Raw genomic sequence first — 24,132 nt, forward strand, 5'->3', positions numbered from 1 at the left:
CCTGCCCATTTGATTGGTTAGGGTCGGTTTCTCATCAGGGGATATATTGCTTTCCATTCTGCTAATACATCATGACGAAATATTCCCTTGAAGACATTTATTTCCCAATAGCATGCTGACTGTTTATGGCTGGTTGCAAAATCAAATGCATTTATTGTAAATCACAAAGGTCAGTTCAATTCCGGCCTCGGGTGTCTGTGCGGAGTCTGCACGTTCTCCCCGTGTCTGCGTGGGTTTCCTCCGGGTGCTCCGGTTTCCTCCCACAGTCCAAAGACGTGTAGGTAGGTGGATTGGTTGTGCTAAATTGCCCCTTATTGTCCAGGGATGCGCAGGACAGGGTGGGGTGGACAGGGGGGGGGTGGTACGAGCACGGGTAGGGTGCTGTTGCAGAGGGTGAGGGCAGACCCAATGGGCTGAATGGCCTCCTCTTGCACTGTAGGGGTTCTATCAGACATCTCTGTCTGGTTCTGACCCACATCTGAACTCGAACAACTTGCAGTTTAGGGTTATTTGGGGATGGTTTAGCACGGGGCTAAATCGCTGGCTTTGGAAGCAGACCAAGGCAGGCCAGCAGCGCGGGTTCAATTCCCGTCCCAGCCTCCCCGAACAGGCGCCGGAATGTGGCGACTAGGGGCTTTTCACGGTAACTTCATTCGAAGCCTACTTGTGGCAACAAGTGATTTTCATTTCATTTCGTGTCAGTTTAGCAACTCGTGGTGATCCCTTGATTCCCAGATCCCCAAAATAGAGCTGAGCTCAGAGGTATTCTGAGGCTGTTGCGCATTTCCTGTTGCTTGAACTTGGCTCTTGGTCAGATGTGACCCACCCTTGTCTACCCTGTGACCCACACTCGGGACGCAATTGGTGGTGTCCAAACTTGGTGCCGTTCCCAGAGCAATTTGTCAACCGTTGATGAGCTCGCAGCGGCGGAACATGACCGATTGCAATGGTAGGTGGTTTTGCCAGGGTCAGGATTGACACTCGAGAGGCTGACTAGCTGCAGCCGCACTCCACTCCCCTCACACACTCATTCCTGCCAACATTTGGCAGCAAGGCACCGCGGTTCACTGATGCTGAACCCCGCTGGACGCAGGGGAGGAGAGGTGGGCCACCCTGTACCCCGTGGGAAGGAGGTTGCCACCCATCGCCGTGCTCCGGGCTGCGCACAGGTGGCAGAGTCCGTGCGTGCCGTGGGCAACACTTTCAGTATACAACTGCGCAACCTCCTCAGGGCGGGCAGGGGGAGTAGGCAGCTCTGTGCCCCTGGCATTAGCCCTCTGCCAATGAGGCAGGCCCCTGCCCCCGACCACAACCTCAGGTAGACAGGAGCGAGGCAGAGGATACGGAGAGCGACGGGAGCCCGCAACCCGGGACACCCCGGGATCCGTCCAGGGACGACAGCGACTTCCCGTCACAGCTGTTGGTGAAGAGGCGCCTGGGTCTCCCCCTGGTGCACACCAAACGCAAGCTCCAACAGGCGGAGGTAGGAACCCCCCCCGAGGGGCGAGGACGGTCGAAGGGCGGCCCGACCCCAGGGACTGGTTTCCATCCGGACAGTCCCATCCACGGTGGAGATGCAATCGCAGAGCCAGGGACCGCGTGGGGAGTTGTCGGCCTGTAGGTGCAGCTGGAGGAGTCCAACTGCCTGCAGGAGGAGGAGGTGGTGCCTGCCATGTGTGCCACCCAGGCCAACACTGCATGGGTGGCTTCCACGGTGCAGGCATTGAGGGCGAAGGGTTCGGCCATGGGTCAGGATGTCCAAGGTCAGGGGCAGTGGTCAAGGCCCAGGGCAACCACGTACCAGGGCCACTTGGACATCGGAGCGGCGTTCCAGGGCGTGACGCAGTCACAGTGGGGCCATGGCTGAGGGAGGCGCCGCGTTGCCCGGGCGATGGCCGACGTGGCACTGACCCAGAGGGAGGAGGCCCAGTCCCTGTGCTCCATGACAATGAGTATCGAGACCCTGGTCAGGGAGAGAGTGGGGCTCCGGGACTGGCAGCCCCAGGTGGCGGGGGAGCCTCCGGGGTCGCTCCACCTGCACCCCCATCTCGTGGAGTAGCCCGGGGGCCCTGAGGGAGGAGGAGGCGATGGGCCCTCACGTTTGAGGGCTTCCGCCCAAACAGCAAACGTTTCCAAATGTTGGAGCAGCTTGATTCAGTCTACCGTCGTGCGTCTGTCCCTTTGGGGCAGAGATAAGTTTGTCCCCAAATAGTACACAACTCCCAGAATCCATTGCAAAATCATTACCCCCCATGGAAAATTCCAGGGGCTGAAGAAACGCCCAAATGACAACCTCTGAGGTTGAAGTAGACCCGTGTGTGTGTTGATGGTCAAGGAAGACCTGTCATCGTCTAACCCAAATTGTAGACGGGCATTTGTCAGATCGAGCTTTGAAAGAGTCTGGCCTGCTGACAACATTGTTTACGGATCCTCCACGTTTGGTGAAGTTTCAGGTGGATTACATTCTGCTGCCTGATATTGGTTACTTTATAATCACCACATATTCTTATGATGCCGCCTGACTTTGGCATAGTCACTCTGGGAGTCGCTGAATTGCCCTGTTCTTCTTCACAGACAATGGACGGGATTCAATTAAATGGGAACAGAGTCCCACAGCGAGGGCGTTGGAAGGCTCCTGTGGGCCCTCCGATCCCCTGGAGCCCTGCTTGTGGGGTCCAGCACTGGGTGGCGCTCGCCCGAGGTGGTCGAGGCCACGGGGAGAGGTCCCTCCACCAGGGGTGCCTCGGGAAACTGCATGTTAAAGTCTGTCGTTAGGGCCTTCCGCCTGCTCGGTGCCAGCTTGTTCAATCCACCAGGTGACTGACCGCTCTCCGCTCACGTTCCGCCACGTCCACCCACGGCGGCGCTTGGCAAACTCGGTCACAAGTTAAATCTGGCTGTATCACCAGCAAACCCCTAACGGCTTGGGGTCACGGTGCTGCTGGAGATCACCCAAAATGGCCGCCTCCTTTGGCTTTGCGTGGGGGTGGGGTGGGCAGGTGAGCAAATTCTTCAGTGTTTCGTACACAGACACACACCGAAAAACTCACGGCCACCAGGGTGCCAGACCCCCCGACAATACCGGTCGGTGCAGCCACTTTCAAAAGTCAGCGCCCCCCCCCCCAACACGTGGACCAACAGCCTTTTCAACAACAAGAACAAAGAACAAAGAAATGTACAGCACAGGAACAGGCCCTTCGGCCCTCCAAGCCAGTGCCGACCATGCTGCCCGTCTAAACTACAATCTTCTACACTTCCTGGGTCCGTATCCCTCTATTCCCATCCTATCCATGTATTTATCAAGATGCCCCTTAAATGTCACTATCGTCCCTGCTTCCACCACCTCCTCCGGCAGCAAGTTCCAGGCACCCACTACCCTCTGTGTAAAAAACTTGCCTCGTACATCTCCTCTAAACCTTGCCCCTCTCACCTTAAACCTATGCCCCCTAGTAATTGACCCCTCTACCCTGGGGAAAAGCCTCTGACTATCCACTCTGTCTATGCCCCTCATAATTTTGTAGACCTCTATTAGGTCGCCCCTCAACCTCCGTCGTTCCAGTGAGAACAAACCGAGTTTATTCAATCGCTCCTCATAGCTAATGCTCTCCATACCAGGCAACATTCTGGTAAATCTCTTCTGCACCCTCTCTAAAGCCTCCACATCCTTCTGGTAGTGTGGCGACCAGAATTGAACACTATACTCCAAGTGTGGCCTAACTAAGGTTCTATACAGCTGCAACATGACTTGCCAATTCTTATTCTCAATGCCCCGGCCAATGAAGGCAAGCATGCCGTCTGCCTTCTTGACTACCTTCTCCACCTGTGTTGCCCCTTTCAGTGACCTGTGGACCTGTACTCCTAGATCTCTCTGACTGTCAATACTCTTGAGGGTTCTACCATTCACTGTATATTCCCTACCTGCATTTTCCCTAGAAACCAGTTCGTTAATCGTATTTCTCAGCCGCAAGACTCTCGCAAATCTTCGGCCCGTTTTCCTGCCTTCCGGAATCCTTAATTCCCCGGCTGATGAAAAACCTCCCGATCTCGGCCTTGAAAACGTTCGAGGACTTGTCCTCTGCAGCTTCCCGGGGTAAAGAATTCCAAAGATTCACCAATCTTTGAGAGAAGAAATCCTTCCCCAAATCCGTTTTCAATGAGCTCCCCCTTATTCTGCAACAATGCCCTCTGGCCCGATACTGACCCATGGGTAGAAACATCCTCCCAGCATTCACTCTGTCCAACCCCCTAATAATTTTATCTGTGCCAATCACATCTCCTCTCATCCTTCTGAACTCCAAGGAGGACAGACACAGTCTGTTTAATCTTTCCACATGTGGGAGCCCATTCATACCCAGGAACACCCGATTAAAATTCCCCTGCGCTGCTTCCAACAATAATATATCTTTCCTTAAATGAGGAGAGCAAAACTGTTTGCGGTATTCTAAATGGGGCCTCACGAGCCTTGTACAGTTGCAGCAACACCTTTTTCCTTTTATACACTAGCCCCTTGAAATAAAAGCCACCCTTCCATGTGCCTTCCCTGTAACCCTCGGCCGCTGTATGCTAGTTTACTGGGTTTCATGAACACGGACCGGCCAAGGATTGCTTACTGCTGTCTCTCCCCATTTCAATAACAATCCGCGTTCTCATTCTTTCGCCCAAAACCAACAACTCACAGTTTCCCACGTTGAATTCCGTTTGCCAATTTTCTGCCCACTCACTTAACCTGTCGCTACGTCTCTCTGTGAACTATTTATACCCTCCGCATAGCCCACACCGTCCCACCCACGTTTGTATCAGTGGGCCACAGCGCCCACTGTTCCTTCCGCCAAATCCACCTCTTTACAACCGTTTCGTTGATTTGTTTATTCAGCTCTCCAGTTGGGCTCTTCGCACCAAGTGTGGTCTTTCCCATTGAGATCCTTCTCCTCATTTCCTCTGTTGTGTCTTCCACCCACCGATATTCCTCTTGCTCCAGCTCCTCAGAGGGCGTTGGAAACCGTGGTCTTCCATGTGATAAACCACTGTTGCACCTCTATTAGGTGATGTACGGTAGGACCTGTGCTACAGGTACGACGGTAGTCCCTGCCTCCTGGCTCCGCCCGGTAGGTGGAGTATAAATGTGTGTGTCCTCCGTGCTGCAGCCATTTCGCCAACTGCTGTGGGAGGCCACACATCTTAGAGCAATAAAGCCTCAGTTGTATTCCGCTCTCGTCTTTGTGCAATTAATCGTGCATCTTTCCATTGGATTGCTCCATGATGATGCTCGGGAAGAGAGTCACCCAAGGTCGGAATTGAACCCGGGTCCCTGGCGCTGTGAGGCAGCGGTGCTAGCCACTGAGCCGCCGTGCCGCCCTCGTGTGCCCTGGGTCTTGACAAGAGCACCTCAGCCAGTCCCGCTGCGCTCCCCCCTTGCCCCACATTTTTTTCTGCTCCTCAAATAGCGGCCAAATCCAATTCCCTTTTCCAACGTGCCGGAGGAATCTGGTACAGTCTCGGAGAGCGCCTTCCTGATCCTACCCGCTCGCTGCGGGAAAAGGTTTTTCCTCACGCAGCCGTTGGTTCTTGTCCCATTCATCTCAATCAGGGTAGAAAGATCCCTGAATTTCCTGCTGTACCAACAGGTGAATTGGGATGAGGAGTTGGCCATTCGCTCCCTCCAGTCTGTTCCACCATTCAATAAGATCATGGCCGACCTGGCGGTGGTCTCGAGTAGAATGTATTCGAGGCTTTATTACACAGAGATGCGTGGCCTCCGACAGCAGCTTATGAAATGGCTGCTGTTCGGAGAGCACACACATTTATACTCCGCCTACTGGGCGGAGCCAGCAGGCAGGGATCTACCCCCGTACCTGTAGTACTGGGGCCTTACCATAATACCCATGTATACAATATACTACAACAGTGGTGACTACCACAACCCCTCGGTCATCTTCGGCTCCCTTAGTGGTCAAGAATCTATCTCCCCGTGCCTTAAAAATAATCGAATGGCCTGGCCTCCACAGATCACCGGGGAAGAAAGTCCCAAAGACTCATGATCCTCTGAGAGAAGAGCTTCTCCCGGTTTACTCCGTCCAGAGCCCTCATGAGTTTGAGCACTTCGATCAAAGCTCCACCCAATCTTCTCTTCTCCCGGGAGATCAATCCCAATTTCTCCAGTCTATCCCATGGGAACTGAAGTCCTGTCGCTGTTTTCGAAGATCTTTTCCGCATTCTCTCGAAAACCGTCTCATTCTCCCCGAGGTGGGGTGCCCGGAACCGGCACAGAACTTCCAGTAAGGCCGAACGAGAGTTTTAGAACGTTTCTGCTCAACCTCCTTGCTGTCGAACTCTCGATTTATAAAGGACCGAATCCCGTATTCTTCACCAAACCCTTTTGAATTCGTCAATCCGCCTTCAGCAATCTTTGCACCTCTGTTTCTCCACCCCATTTAGAGTGTTGGCCTTTATTTCATCTTGAACCTCCTTGTTCCTCTCACCAAGATCTGTCCTTTCAAAGTTCTCCACTTTAAGCTTGATCTGGCCTCCTGGAGTTTATCCCTATCCACGCAGCACATCTTCCGGGTAACATTCCTGGATGCTGTTCTCTGGTTCATCAGCCTTCACCTCCGTCCCCCTCATTGCAGTCAGGCCAATCCATGCAACTCTCGGCCAACATAGTGATGGACGTCACTCATTTTCCAACGTCTTTTAATGGAACTTGCCTTGGGAGAGGCGGTTGATGTGAAGAGATCATTTCCTAACGGTAGCATTGTGGATAGCACAATTGCTTCACAGCTCCGGGGTCCCGGGTTCGATTCCCGGCTTGGGTCACTGTCTGTGCGGAGTCTGCACGTCCTCCCCGTGTCTGCGTGGGTTTCCTCCGGGTGCTCCGGTTTCCTCCCACAGTCCAAAGATGTGCAGGTTAGGGTGGATTGGCCATGATAAATTGTCCTTAGTGTCCAAAATTGCCCTTAGTGTTGGGTGGGGTTACTGGGTTGTGGGGATAGGGTGGAGGTGTTGACCTTGGGTCGGGTGCTCTTTCTAGGAGCCGGTGCAGACTCGATGGGCCGAATGGCCTCCTTCTGCACTATAAATTCTATGAAATCTATGATTAATCTAGGACAAAGGTTCGGCACAACATCGTGGGCTGAAGGGCCTGTTCTGTGCTGTATTTTTCTGCATTTGATGTTTGAGAAACAGGAAGGAGAAAAGCAGAACTTCTCGGTGCTTATCACGATCTTGTGATCGACAAAGCCTCCTCCAGACTCACAGAGCGAGGACAGCAGCAACAATGGACTCTGCCCTCCACCTGATCCTTCTGCACCTCTCCGTCGGTGAGTAAACCTTGCCCTAATTTCCTGTCTCCTGGAGGAACTTTAAGGAAGGGAGAAGGAAGAGAGGGAGAGAGAAGGAGCAGGAAAGATTTAGAGATGGAATTCCAGAGTGTTGCACTGAGGACACACAACAGACCCGATCTGGAGGAGATCCCGGGGGTTACTAAGAGGTTGGAGAGATAGGGAGGGGGTGGGAAATTGCGAGGGGGGGTGTAGTCCGACTGGGAGTTGTGGGAATGGTCAATATAACACTGCAGTGACCTGGTGGCGTATCTCTCATGGTGAAGAATAAGGGGAGGGATGGGATTTACTGACACAGACAGGCTGACAGGGGACCTAATCAAGGTGTTTGGGATGGTTTATTAACAACACATAGCCGGGAGTGAGTTACAGACTAGAAGCTAATCGAGGGGTTTGGGGTGGTTTATATATAGAATAACAGATACCCGGGAGTGAGTTACAGACTGGAATCTAATCGAGGGGATCAGGGTGGTTCATATATAGAATAACAGAAACCCGGGAGTGAGTTACAGACTGGAATCTAATCGAGGGGATCAGGGTGGTTTAGATATAGAATAACAGATACCCGAGAGTGAGTTACAGACTGGAATCTAATCGAGGGGTTCGGGGTGGTTCATATATAGAATAACAGATACCCGGGAGTGAGTTACAGACTGGAATCTATTCGAGGGGTTCGGGGTGGTTTATATATAGAATAACAGATACCCGGGAGTGGGTTACAGACTGGAATCTAATCGAGGGGTTCGGGGTGGTTTATATATAGAATAACAGATACCCGGGAGTGAGTTACAGACTGGAATCTAATCGAGGGGGTCGGGGTGGTTTATATATAGAATAACAGATACCCGGGAGTGGGTTACAGACTGGAATCTAATCGAGGGGTTCGGGGTGGTTTATATATAGAATAACAGATACACGGGAGTGAGTTACAGACTGGAATCTAATCGAGGGGTTAGGTGTGGATTATATATAGAATAACAAATACCCGGGAGTGAGTTACAGACTGGAATCTAATCGGGGGGTTCAGGGTGGTTTATATATAGAATAACAGATACCCGGGAGAGAGTTACAGACTGGAAGCTAATCGAGGGGTTCGGGGTGGTTTATATATAGAATAACAGATACCCGGGAGTGAGTTACAGACTGGAATCTAATCGAGGGGTTCGGGGTGGATTATATATAGAATAACAAATACCCGGGAGTGAGTTACAGACTGGAATCTAATCGAGGGGTTCAGGGTGGTTTATATACAGAATAACAGATACCAGGGAGTGAGTTACAGACTGGAATCTAATCGAGGGGATCGGGGTGGTTTATATATTGAATAACGGATACCAGGGAGTGAGTTACAGATCGGAATCTAATCGAGAGGTTCGGGGTGGTTTATATATTGAATAACAGATACCCGGGAGTGAGTTACAGACTGAAATCTAATCGAGGGGTTCAGGGTGGTTTATATATTGAATAACAGATACCCGGGGTGAGTTACAGACTGGAATCTAATCGAGGTGCTCGGGGTGGTTTATATATTAAATAACAGATACCGGGAGTGAGTTACAGACTGGGATCTAATCGAGGGGTTGGGGGTGGTTTATATACAGAATAACAGATACCCAGGAGTGAGATACAGACTGGAATCTAATCGAGGGGTTCGGAGTGGTTTATATATAGAATAACAGATACCCGGGTGTGAGTTACAGACTGGAATCTATTCGAGGGGTTCAGGGTGGTTAATATTCAGAATAACAGATACCCGGGAGTGAGTTACAGACTGGAATCCAATCGAGGGGTTTGGGGTGGTTTATATATAGAATAACAGATACCTGGGAGTGAGTTACAGACTGGAATCTAATCGAGGGGTTCGGGGTGGATTATATATCGAATAACAGATACCCGGGATTGAGTTACAGACTGGAATCTAATCGAGGGGTTCGGGATGGTTTATCTATAGAATAACAGATACCCGGGAGTGAGTTACAGACTGGAATCTAATCGAGGGGTTCGGGGTGGTTTATATATAGAATAACAGATACCCGGGAGTGAGTTACAGACTAGAATCTAATCGAGGGGTTCAGGGTGGTTTATACATAGAATAACTGATACCCGGGAGTGAGTTACAGACTGGAATCTAATCGAGGGGTTCAGGATGGTTTATCTATAGAATAACAGATTCCCGGGAGTGAGTTACAGACTGGAATCTAATCGTGGGGTTCGGGATGGTTTATATATAGAATAACAGATGCCCGAAAGTGAGTTACAGACTGGAATCTAATCGAGGGGTTCGGGGTGGTTTATATATAGAATAACAGATACCCGAGAGTGAGATACCGACCGGAATCTAATCGAGGGGTTCGGGGTGGTTTATATATAGAATAACAGATACCCGGGAGTGAGTTACAGACTAGAATCTAATCGAGGGGTTCAGGGTGGTTTATACATAGAATAACTGATAACCGGGAGTGAGTTACAGACTGGAATCTAATCGAGGGGTTCGGGATGGTTTATCTATATAACAACAGATACCCGGGAGTGAGTTACAGACTGGAATCTAATCGTGGGGTTCGGGATGGTTTATATATAGAATAACAGATACCCGAAAGTGAGTTACAGACTGGAATCTAATCGAGGGGTTCGGGGTGGTTTATATATAGAATAACAGATACCCGGGAGTGAGTTACAGACTGGAATCTAATCGAGGGGTTCGGGGTGGTTTCTATACAGAATAACAGATACCCGGGAGTGAGTTATAGACTGGAATCTAATCGAGGGGTTTGGGGTGGTTGATATGTAGATTAACAGAGACCCGGGACAGACTTACAGAGTGGAATCTAATTGAGGGGTTAGGCGTGTTTTTTTTATAGAATAACAGATCCCCGGGAGTGAGTTACAGACTGGAATCCAATCGAGGGGTTTGGGGTGGTTTATATATAGAATAACAGATACCCGGGAGTGAGTTACAGACTGGAATCTAATCGAAGGGTTCGTGGTGGTTTATTTATAGAATAACAGATACCCGGCAGTGAGTTACAGACTGGAATCTAATTGAGGGGTTCAGGGTGGTTTATATATAGAATAACAGATACCCGGGAGTGAGTTACAGACTGGAATCTAATCGAGGGGTTTGGGGTGGTTTATATATAGAAAAACAGATACACGGGAGTGAGTTACAGACTGGAATCTAATCGAGGGGTTCGGGGTGGTTTATATATAGAATAACAGATTCCCGAGAGTGAGTTACAGACTGGAATCTAATCGAGGGGATTCAGGGTGGTTTATATATAGAATAACAGATACCCGGGAGTGAGTTACAGACTGGAATCTGATCGAGGGGTTCGCTGTGGTTTATATAGAGAATAACAGACACCCGGGAGTGAGTTACAGACTGGAATCTAATCGACGGATTCGGGGTGGTTTATCTATAGAATAACAGATACCCGGGAGTGAGTTACAGACTGGAATCTAATCGAGGGGTTCGGGGTGGTTTATATAGAGAATAACAGACACCCGGGAGTGAGTTACAGACTGGAATCTAATCGAAGGGTTCGGGGTGGTTTATATATAGAATAACAGATACCCGGGAGTGATTTACAGACTGGAATCTAATCGAGGAGTTCGGAGTGGTTTATATATAGAATAACAGATACCCGGGAGTGAGTTACAGACTGGATTCTAACCGAGGGGTTAGGGGTGGTTTATATATAGAATAACATATACCCGGGAGTAGGTTACAGACTGGAATCTAATCGAGGGGTTCAGGGTGGTTTATATATAGAATAACAGATACCCGGGAGTGAGTTACAGACTGGAATCTAATCGAGGGATTCGGGATGGTTTATATATAGAATAACAGACACCCGGGAGTGAGTTTCCGACTGGAATCTAACCGAGGGGTTAGGGGTGGTTTATATATAGAATAACATATACCCGGGAGTGAGTTACAGACTGGAGTCTAATCGAGGGGTTCACGGTGGTTTATATATAGAATAACAGACACCCGGGAGTGAGTTACAGACTGGAATCTAATCGAGGGGTTCGGGATGGTTTATATATAGAATAACAGATACCCGGGAGTGAGTTACAGACTGGAATCTAATCGAGGGGTTGATGATGGTTTATATATAGAATAACAGATACCCGGGAGTGAGTTACAGACTGGAAGCTAATCGAGGGGTTCGGGGTGGTTTATATATAGAATAACAGATACCCGGGAGTGAGTTACAGACTGGAATCTAATCGAGGGGTTCGGGGTGGATTATATATAGAATAACAAATACCCTGGAGTGAGTTACAGACTGGAATCTAATCGAGGGGTTCAGGGTGGTTTATATACAGAATAACAGATACCAGGGAGTGAGTTACAGACTGGAATCTAATCGAGGGGATCGGGGTGGTTTATATATTGAATAACGGATACCAGGGAGTGAGTTACAGATCGGAATCTAATCGAGAGGTTCGGGGTGGTTTATATATTGAATAACAGATACCCGGGAGTGAGTTACAGACTGGAATCTAATCGAGGGGTTCAGGGTGGTTTATATATTGAATAACAGATACCCGGGGTGAGTTACAGACTGGAATCTAATCGAGGTGCTCGGGGTGGTTTATATATTAAATAACAGATACCGGGAGTGAGTTACAGACTGGGATCTAATCGAGGGGTTGGGGGTGGTTTATATACAGAATAACAGATACCCAGGAGTGAGATACAGACTGGAATCTAATCGAGGGGTTCGGAGTGGTTTATATATAGAATAACAGATACCCGGGTGTGAGCTACAGACTGGAATCTATTCGAGGGGTTCAGGGTGGTTAATATTCAGAATAACAGATACCCGGGAGTGAGTTACAGACTGGAATCCAATCGAGGGGTTTGGGGTGGTTTATATATAGAATAACAGATACCTGGGAGTGAGTTACAGACTGGAATCTAATCGAGGGGTTCGGGGTGGATTATATATCGAATAACAGATACCCGGGATTGAGTTACAGACTGGAATCTAATCGAGGGGTTCGGGATGGTTTATCTATAGAATAACAGATACCCGGGAGTGAGTTACAGACTGGAATCTAATCGAGGGGTTCGGGGTGGTTTATATATAGAATAACAGATACCCGGGAGTGAGTTACAGACTAGAATCTAATCGAGGGGTTCAGGGTGGTTTATACATAGAATAACTGATACCCGGGAGTGAGTTACAGACTGGAATCTAATCGAGGGGTTCGGGATGGTTTATCTATAGAATAACAGATTCCCGGGAGTGAGTTACAGACTGGAATCTAATCGTGGGGTTCGGGATGGTTTATATATAGAATAACAGATGCCCGAAAGTGAGTTACAGACTGGAATCTAATCGAGGGGTTCGGGGTGGTTTATATATAGAATAACAGATACCCGAGAGTGAGATACCGACCGGAATCTAATCGAGGGGTTCGGAGTGGTTTATATATAGAATAACAGATACCCGGGAGTGAGTTACAGACTAGAATCTAATCGAGGGGTTCAGGGTGGTTTATACATAGAATAACTGATAACCGGGAGTGAGTTACAGACTGGAATCTAATCGAGGGGTTCGGGGTGGTTCATATACTGAATAACAGATACCCAGGTGTGAGTTACAGACTGGAATCTGATTGAGGGGTTCGGGGTGGTTTATATATAGAATAACAGATACCCGGGAGTGAGTTACAGACTGGAATCTAATTGAGGGGTTCGGGGTGGTTTATATATAGAATAACAGATACCCGAGAGTGAGTTACAGACTGGAATCTAATCGAGGGGATTCAGGGTGGTTTATATATAGAATAACAGATACCCGGGAGTGAGTTACAGACTGGAATCTAATCGAGGGGTTCGGGTTGGTTAATATATAGAATAACAGATACCCGGGAGTGAGTTACAGACGGGAATCTAATCGAGGGGTTCGGGGTGGTTTATATATAGAATAACAGATACCCGGGAGTGAGTTACAGACTGGAATCTATTCGAGGGGTTTGGGGTGGTTAATATACAGAATAACAGATACCCGGGAGTGAGTTACAGACAGGAATCTAATCGAGGGGATAGGTGTGGTTTATATATAGAATAACAAATACCCGGGAGTGAGTTACAGACTGGAATCTAATCGTGGGGTTCGGGATGGTTTATATATAGAATAACAGATACCCGAAAGTGAGTTACAGACTAGAATCTAATCGAGGGGTTCAGGGTGGTTTATACATAGAATAACTGATAACCGGGAGTGAGTTACAGACTGGAATCTAATCGAGGGGTTCGGGATGGTTTATCTATATAACAACAGATACCCGGGAGTGAGTTACAGACTGGAATCTAATCGTGGGGTTCGGGATGGTTTATATATAGAATAACAGATACCCGAAAGTGAGTTACAGACTGGAATCTAATCGAGGGGTTCGGGGTGGTTTATATATAGAATAACAGATACCCGGGAGTGAGTTACAGACTGGAATCTAATCGAGGGGTTCGGGGTGGTTTCTATACAGAATAACAGATACCCGGGAGTGAGTTATAGACTGGAATCTAATCGAGGGGTTTGGGGTGGTTGATATGTAGATTAACAGAGACCCGGGACAGACTTACAGAGTGGAATCTAATTGAGGGGTTAGGCGTGTTTTTTTTATCGAATAACAGATCCCCGGGAGTGAGTTACAGACTGGAATCCAATCGAGGGGTTTGGGGTGGTTTATATATAGAATAACAGATACCCGGGAGTGAGTTACAGACTGGAATCTAATCGAAGGGTTCGTGGTGGTTTATTTATAGAATAACAGATACCCGGCAGTGAGTTACAGACTGGAATCTAATTGATGGGTTCAGGGTGGTTTATATATAGAATAACAGATACCCGGGAGTGAGTTACAGACTGGAATCTAATCGAGGGGTTTGGGGTGGTTTATATACAGAAAAACAGATACACGGGAGTGAGTTACAGACTGGAATCTAATCGAGGGGTTCGGGGTGGTTTATATATAGAATAACAGATTCCCGAGAGTGAGTTACAGACTGGAATCTAATCGAGGGGATTCAGGGTGGTTTATACATAGAATAACAGATACCCGGGAGTGAGTTACAGACTGGAATCTGATCGAGGGGTTCGCTGTGGTTTATATAGAGAATAACAGACACCCGGGAGTGAGTTACAGACTGGAATCTAATCGAGGGATCCGGGGTGGTTTATCTATAGAATAACAGATACCCGGGAGTGAGTTACAGACTGGAATCTAATCGAGGGGTTCGGGGTGGTTTATATAGAGAATAACAGACACCCGGGAGTGAGTTACAGACTGGAATCTAATCGAAGGGTTCGTGGTGGTTTATTTATAGAATAACAGATACCCGGCAGTGAGTTACAGACTGGAATCTAATCGAGGGGTTCAGGATGGTTTATATATAGAATAACTGATACCCGGGAGTGAGTTACAGACTGGAATCTAATCGAGGGGTTCGGGGTGGTTTATATATAGAAAAACAGATACACGGGAGTGAGTTACAGACTGGAATCTAATCGAGGGGTTCGGGTTGGTTTATATATAGAATAACAGATACCCGGGAGTGAGTTAGAGACTGGAATATAATCGAGGGGTTCGGGGTGGTTTATATATAGAGTAACAGATACCCGGGAGTGAGTTAGAGACTGGAATCTAATCGAGGGGTTCGGGGTGGGTTATATACAGAATAACAGATACCCGGGAGTGAGTTACAGACTGGAATCGAATCGAGGGGTTTGTGGTGGTTTATATATAGAATAACCGATACCCGGGAGTGAGTTACAGACTGGAATCTAATCGAGCGGTTCGGGGTGATTTATATACAGAATAACAGATACCCGGGAGTGAGTTACAGACTGGAATCTAATCGAGGGGTTCAGGGTGATTTATAAACAGAATAACAGATACCCGGGAGTGGGTTACAGACTGTAATCTAATCGAGGGGTTCGGGGTGGTTTATATATAGAATAACAGATACCCGGGAGTGATTTACAGACTGGAATCTAATCGAGGAGTTCGGAGTGGTTTATATATAGAATAACAGATACCCGGGAGTGAGTTACAGACTGGATTCTAACCGAGGGGTTAGGGGTGGTTTATATATAGAATAACATATACCCGGGAGTAGGTTACAGACTGGAATCTAATCGAGGGGTTCAGGGTGGTTTATATATAGAATAACAGATACCCGGGAGCGAGTTACAGACTGGAATCTAATCGAGGGATTCGGGATGGTTTATATATAGAATAACAGACACCCGGGAGTGAGTTTCCGACTGGAATCTAACCGAGGGGTTAGGGGTGGTTTATATATAGAATAACATATACCCGGGAGTGAGTTACAGACTGGAGTCTAATCGAGGGGTTCACGGTGGTTTATATATAGAATAACAGACACCCGGGAGTGAGTTACAGACTGGAATCTAATCGAGGGGTTCGGGATGGTTTATATATAGAATAACAGATACCCGGGAGTGAGTTACAGACTGGAATCTAATCGAGGGGTTGATGATGGTTTATATATAGAATAACAGATACCCGGGAGTGAGTTACAGACTGGAATCTAATCGAGTGGTTCGGGATGGTTTATATATAGAATAACAGACACCCGGGATTAAGTTACAGACTGCAATCTAATCGACGGGTTCGGGGTGGTTTATATAGAATAACAGATACCCGGGAGTGAGTTACAGACTGGAATCTAATCGAGGGGTTCGGGGTGGTTCATATACTGAATAACAGATACCCAGGTGTGAGTTACAGACTGGAATCTGATTGAGGGGTTCGGGGTGGTTTATATATAGAATAACAGATACCCGGGAGTGAGTTACAGACTGGAATCTAATTGAGGGGTTCGGGGTGGTTTATATATAGAATAACAGATACCCGAGAGTGAGTTACAGACTGGAATCTAATCGAGGGGATTCAGGGTGGTTTATATATAGAATAACAGATACCCGGGAGTGAGTTACAGACTGGAATCTAATCGAGGGGTTCGGGTTGGTTAATATATAGAATAACAGATACCCGGGAGTGAGTTACAGACGGGAATCTAACCGAGGGGTTCGGGATGGTTTATATATAGAATAACAGATACCCGGGAGTGAGTTACAGACTGGAATCTAATCGAGGGGTTTTGGGTGGGTTTATATATAGAATAACAGATACCCGGGAGTGAGTTACAGACTGGAATCTATTCGAGGGGTTTGGGGTGGTTAATATACAGAATAACAGATACCCGGGAGTGAGTTACAGACTGGAATCTAATCGAGGGGATAGGTGTGGTTTATATATAGAATAACAAATACCCGGGAGTGAGTTACAGACTGGAATCTAATCGAGGGGTTCAGGGTGGTTTATATATTGAATAACAGATACCCGGGAGTGAGTTACAGACTGGAATCTAATCGAGGGGTTCGGGTTGGTTTATATAGAGAATAACAGATACCCGGGAGTGAGTTACAGACTGGAATCTAATCGAGGGGTTAGGTGTGGTTTATATATAGAATAACAAATACCCGGGAGTGAGTTACAGACTGGAATCTAATCGAGGGGTTCAGGGTGGTTTATATACAGAATAACAGATACCAGGGAGTGAGTTACAGATCGGAATTTAATCGAGGAGTTCAGGGTGGTTTATATATTGAATAACAGATACCCGGAAGTGAGTTACAGACAGGAATCTAATCGAGGGGTTCGGGGTGGTTTATATATTAAATAACAGATACCGGGAGTGAGTTACAGACTGGGATCTAATCGAGGGGTTGGGGGTGGTTTATATACAGAATAACAGATACCCAGGAGTGAGATACAGACTGGAATCTAATCGAGGGGTTCGGAGTGGTTTATATACGGAATAACAGATACTAGGGAGTGCGTTACAGATCGGAATCTAATCGAGGGATTCGGGGTGGTTTATATGCAGAATAACAGATACCCGGGAGCGAGTTACAGACTGGAATCTAATCGAGTGCTACAGGGTGGTTTATAGAGAGAATGACAGATACGCGGGAGTGAGTTACAGACTAGAATTTAATCGAGGGGTTCGGGGTGGTTTATATATAGAATAACAGATCCCCGGGAGTGAGTTACAGACTGGAATCCAATCAAGGGGTTTGGGGTGGATTATATATAGAATAACAGATACCCAGGAGTGAGTTACAGACTGGAATCTAATCGAGGGGTTCGGGGTGGATTATATATCGAATAACAGAAACCCGGGAGTGAGTTACAGACTGGAATCTAATCGAGGGGTTCGGGATGGTTTATATATAGAATAACAGACACGCGGGAGTGAGTTACAGACTGGAATCTAATCGAGGGGTTCGGGGTGGGTTATATACAGGATAACAGATACCCGGGAGTGAGTTACAGACTGGAATCGAATCGAGGGGTTTGGGGTGGTTTATATATAGAATAACCGATACCCGGGAGTGAGTTACAGACTGGAATCTAATCGAGCGGTTCGGGGTGATTTATATACAGAATAACAGATACCCGGGAGTGAGTTACAGACTGGAATCTAATCGAGGGGTTCAGGGTGATTTATAAACAGAATAACAGATACCCGGGAGTGGGTTACAGACTGTAATCTAATCGAGGGGTTCGGGGTGGTTTATATATAGAATAACAGATACCCGGGAGTGATTTACAGACTGGAATCTAATCGAGGAGTTCGGAGTGGTTTATATATAGAATAACAGATACCCGGGAGTGAGTTACAGACTGCATTCTAACCGAGGGGTTAGGGGTGGTTTATATATAGAATAACATATACCCGGGAGTAGGTTACAGACTGGAATCTAATCGAGGGGTTCAGGGTGGTTTATATATAGAATAACAGATACCCGGGAGTGAGTTACAGACTGGAATCTAATCGAGGGGTTCGGGATGGTTTATATATAGAATAACAGACACCCGGGAGTGAGTTTCCGACAGGAATCTAACCGAGGGGTTAGGGGTGGTTTATATATAGAATAACATATACCCGGGAGTGAGTTACAGACTGGAGTCTAATCGAGGGGTTCACGGTGGTTTATATATAGAATAACAGACACCCGGGAGTGAGTTACAGACTGGAATCTAATCGAGGGGTTCGGGATGGTTTATATATAGAATAACAGATACCCGGGAGTGAGTTACAGACTGGAATCTAATCGAGGGGTTGATGATGGTTTATATATAGAATAACAGATACCCGGGAGTGAGTTACAGACTGGAATCTAATCGAGTGGTTCGGGATGGTTTATATATAGAATAACAGACACCCGGGATTAAGTTACAGACTGCAATCTAATCGACGGGTTCGGGGTGGTTTATATAGAATAACAGATACCCGGGAGTGAGTTACAGACTGGAATCTAATCGAGGGGTTCGGGGTCGTTTATATATAGAATAACAGATCCCCAGGAGTGAGTTAGAGACTGGAATCTAATCGTGGGGTTCGGACTGGTTTATATACAGAATAACAGATACCCGGGAGTGAGTTACAGGCTGGAATCTAATCGAGGGTTTTGGGGTTGTTTTAAATACAGAATAACAGATACCCGGGAGTGAGTTACAGACTGGAATCTAATCGAGGGGTTCAGGGTGATTGATAAACAGAATAACAGATCCCGGGAGTGGGTTACAGACTGGAATCTAATTTAGGGGTTCGGGGTGGTTTATATATAGAATAACAGATACCGGGAGTGAGTTACAGACTGGGATCTAATCGAGGGGTTGGGGGTGGTTTATATATAGAATAACAGATACCCGGGAGTGAGTTACAGACTGGAATCTAATCGAGGGGTTCGGGGTGGTTTATATATAGAATAACAGATACCCGGGAGTGAGTTACAGACTGGAATCTATTCGAACGGTTCAGGGTGGTTAATATACAGAATAACAAATACCCGGGAGTGAGTTACAGACTGGAATCTAATCGAGGGGTTCGGGGTGGTTTATATATTGAATAACGGATACCAGGGAGTGAGTTACAGACCGGAATCTAATCGAGGGGTTCAGGGTGGTTTATATACAGAATAACAGATACCAGGGAGTGAGTTACAGATCGGAATCTAATCGAGGGGTTTAAGGGGGTTTAGATATTGAATAACAGATACCCGGGAGTGAGTTACAGACTGGAATCTAATCGAGGGGTTCGGGGTGGTTTATATATTAAATAACAGATACCGGGAGTGAGTTACAGACTGGGATCTAATCGAGGGGTTGGGGGTGGTTTATATATAGAATAACAGATACCCGTGAGTGAGTTACAGACTGGAGTCTAATCGAGGGGTTCGGGGTGGTTTATATATTAAATAACAGATACCGGGAGTGAGTTACAGACTGGGATCTAATCGAGGGGTTGGGGGTGGTTTATATATAGAATAACAGATACCCGGGAGTGAGTTACAGACTGGAATCTGATCGAGGGGTTCGGAGTGGTTTATATATAGAACAACAGATACCCGGGAGTGAGTTACAGACTGGAATCTAATCGAGGGGTTCGGGGTGGTTCATATACAGAATAACAGATACCCGGGAGTGAGTTACAGACTGGAATCTAATCGAGGGGTTCAGGGTGGTTTATATATACAATAACAGATACCCGGGAGTGAGTTACAGACTGGAATCTAATCGTGGGGTTTGGGGTGGTTTATATATAGAATAACAGATACCCGGGAGTGAGTTACAGACTGGAATCTAATCGAGTGGTTCGGGATGGTTTATATACAGAATAACAGATACCCAGGAATGAGTTACAGACTGGAATCTAATCGAGGGGTTCGGGGTGGTTTATATATAGAATAACAGACAACCAGGAGTGAGTTACTGACTGGAATCTAATCGAGGGGTTCAGGGTGGTTTATATATAGAATAACAGACACGCGGGAGTGAGTTACAGACTGGAATCTAATCGAGGGGTTCGGGGTGGTTCATATACTGAATAACAGATACCCAGGAGTGAGTTACAGACTGGAATCTGATTGAGGGGTTCGGGGTGGTTTATATATAGAATAACAGATACCCGGGAGTGAGTTACAGACTGGAATCTAATTGAGGGGTTCGGGGTGGTTTATATATTAAATAACAGATACCGGGAGTGAGTTACAGACTGGGATCTAATCGAGGGGTTGGGGGTGGTTTATATATAGAATAACAGATACCCGGGAGTGAGTTACAGACTGGAGTCTAATCGAGGGGTTCGGGGTGGATTATATATTAAATAACAGATACCGGGAGTGAGTTACAGACTGGGATCTAATCGAGGGGTTGGGGGTGGTTTATATATAGAATAACAGATACCCGGGAGTGAGTTACAGACTGGAATCTAATCGAGGGGTTCGGAGTGGTTTATATATAGAATAACAGATACCCGGGAGTGAGTTACAGACTGGAATCTAATCGAGGGGTTCAGGGTGGTTTATATATTGAATAACAGATACCCGGGAGTGAGTTATAGACTGGAATCTAATCGAGGGGTTCGGGTTGGTTTATATAGAGAATAACAGATACCCGGGAGTGAGTTACAGACTGGAATCTAATCGAGGGGTTAGGTGTGGTTTATATATAGAATAACAAATACCCGGGAGTGAGTTACAGACTGGAATCTAATCGAGGGGTTCAGGGTGGTTTATATACAGAATAACAGATACCAGGGAGTGAGTTACAGATCGGAATTTAATCGAGGAGTTCAGGGTGGTTTATATATTGAATAACAGATACCCGGGAGTGAGTTACAGACAGGAATCTAATCGAGGGGTTCGGGGTGGTTTATATATTAAATAACAGATACCGGGAGTGAGTTACAGACTGGGATCTAATCGAGGGGTTGGGGGTGGTTTATATACAGAATAACAGATACCCAGGAGTGAGATACAGACTGGAATCTAATCGAGGGGTTCGGAGTGGTTTATATACGGAATAACAGATACTAGGGAGTGAGTTACAGATCGGAATCTAATCGAGGGACTCGGGGTGGTTTATATGCAGAATAACAGATACCCGGGAGCGAGTTACAGACTGGAATCTAATCGAGTGCTACAGGGTGGTTTATAGAGAGAATGACAGATACGCGGGAGTGAGTTACAGACTAGAATTTAATCGAGGGGTTCGGGGTGGTTTATATATAGAATAACAGATCCCCGGGAGTGAGTTACAGACTGGAATCCAATCAAGGGGTTTGGGGTGGTTTATATATAGAATAACAGATACCCGGGAGTGAGTTACAGACTGGAATCTAATCGAGGGGTTCGGGGTGGATTATATATCGAATAACAGAAACCCGGGAGTGAGTTACAGACTGGAATCTAATCGAGGGGTTCGGGATGGTTTATCTATAGAATAACAGATACCCGGGAGTGAGTTACAGACTGGAATCTAATCGAGGGGTTCGGGGTGGTTTATATATAGAATAACAGATACCCGGGAGTGAGTTACAGACTAGAATCTAATCGAGGGGTTCAGGGTGGTTTATACATAGAATAACTGATACCCGGGAGTGAGTTACAGACTGGAATCTAATCGAGGGGTTCGGGGTGGTTTATCTATAGAATAACAGATACCCGGGAGTGAGTTACAGACTGGAATCTAATCGTGGGGTTCGGGATGGTTTATATATAGAATAACAGATACCCGAAAGTGAGTTACAGACTGGAATCTAATCGAGGGGTTCGGGGTGGTTTATATATAGAATAACAGATACCCGAGAGTGAGTTACAGACCGGAATCTAATCGAGGGGTTCGGGGTGGTTTATATATAGAATAACAGATACCCGGGTGTGAGTTACAGACTAGAATCTAATCGAGGGGTTCAGGGTGGATTATACATAGAATAACTGATACCCGGGAGTGAGTTACAGACTGGAATCTAATCGAGGGGTTCGGGATGGTTTATCTATAGAATAACAGATTCCCGGGAGTGAGTTACAGACTGGAATCTAATCGTGGGGTTCGGGATGGTTTATATATAGAATTACAGATACCCGAAAGTGAGTTACAGACTGGAATCTAATCGAGGGGTTCGGGGTGGTTTATATATAGAATAACAGATACCCGGGAGTGAGTTACAGACTGGAATCTAATCCAGGGGTTCGGGGTGGTTTCTATACAGAATAACAGATACCCGGGAGTGAGTTATAGACTGGAATCTAATCGAGGGGTTCGGGATGGTTTATATATAGAATAACAGATACCCGGGAGTGAGTTACAGACTGGAATCTAATCGAGGGGTTCGGGGTGGTTTATATATAGAATAACAGATACCCGGGAGTGAGTTACAGACTGGAATCTATTCGAGGGGTTTGGGGTGGTTAATATACAGAATAACAGATACCCGGGAGTGAGTTACAGACTGGAATCTAATCGAGGGGATAGGTGTGGTTTATATAGAGAATAACAGATACCCGGGAGTGAGTTACAGACTGGAATCTAATCGAGGGGTTAGGTGTGGTTTATATATAGAATAACAAATACCCGGGAGTGAGTTACAGACTGGAATCTAATCGAGGGGTTCAGGGTGGTTTATATACAGAATAACAGATACCAGGGAGTGAGTTACAGATCGGAATTTAATCGAGGAGTTCAGGGTGGTTTATATATTGAATAACAGATACCCGGGAGTGAGTTACAGACAGGAATCTAATCGAGGGGTTCGGGGTGGTTTATATATTAAATAACAGATACCGGGAGTGAGTTACAGACTGGGATCTAAACGAGGGGTTGGGGGTGGTTTATATACAGAATAACAGATACCCAGGAGTGAGATACAGACTGGAATCTAATCGAGGGGTTCGGAGTGGTTTATATACGGAATAACAGATACTAGGGAGTGAGTTACAGATCGGAATCTAATCGAGGGACTCGGGGTGGTTTATATGCAGAATAACAGATACCCGGGAGCGAGTTACAGACTGGAATCTAATCGAGTGCTACAGGGTGGTTTATAGAGAGAATGACAGATACGCGGGAGTGAGTTACAGACTAGAATTTAATCGAGGGGTTCGGGGTGGTTTATATATAGAATAACAGATCCCCGGGAGTGAGTTACAGACTGGAATCCAATCAAGGGGTTTGGGGTGGTTTATATATAGAATAACAGATACCCGGGAGTGAGTTACAGACTGGAATCTAATCGAGGGGTTCGGGGTGGATTATATATCGAATAACAGAAACCCGGGAGTGAGTTACAGACTGGAATCTAATCGAGGGGTTCGGGATGGTTTATCTATAGAATAACAGATACCCGGGAGTGAGTTACAGACTGGAATCTAATCGAGGGGTTCGGGGTGGTTTATATATAGAATAACAGATACCCGGGAGTGAGTTACAGACTAGAATCTAATCGAGGGGTTCAGGGTGGTTTATACATAGAATAACTGATACCCGGGAGTGAGTTACAGACTGGAATCTAATCGAGGGGTTCGGGGTGGTTTATCTATAGAATAACAGATACCCGGGAGTGAGTTACAGACTGGAATCTAATCGTGGGGTTCGGGATGGTTTATATATAGAATAACAGATACCCGAAAGTGAGTTACAGACTGGAATCTAATCGAGGGGTTCGGGGTGGTTTATATATAGAATAACAGATACACGAGAGTGAGTTACAGACCGGAATCTAATCGAGGGGTTCGGGGTGGTTTATATATAGAATAACAGATACCCGGGTGTGAGTTACAGACTAGAATCTAATCGAGGGGTTCAGGATGGATTATACATAGAATAACTGATACCCGGGAGTGAGTTACAGACTGGAATCTAATCGAGGGGTTCGGGATGGTTTATCTATAGAATAACAGATACC

The sequence above is a fragment of the Scyliorhinus torazame genome, chromosome 31 (genome assembly GCF_047496885.1).
Source record: "Scyliorhinus torazame isolate Kashiwa2021f chromosome 31, sScyTor2.1, whole genome shotgun sequence".
NCBI classification, from domain to species: domain Eukaryota; kingdom Metazoa; phylum Chordata; class Chondrichthyes; order Carcharhiniformes; family Scyliorhinidae; genus Scyliorhinus; species Scyliorhinus torazame.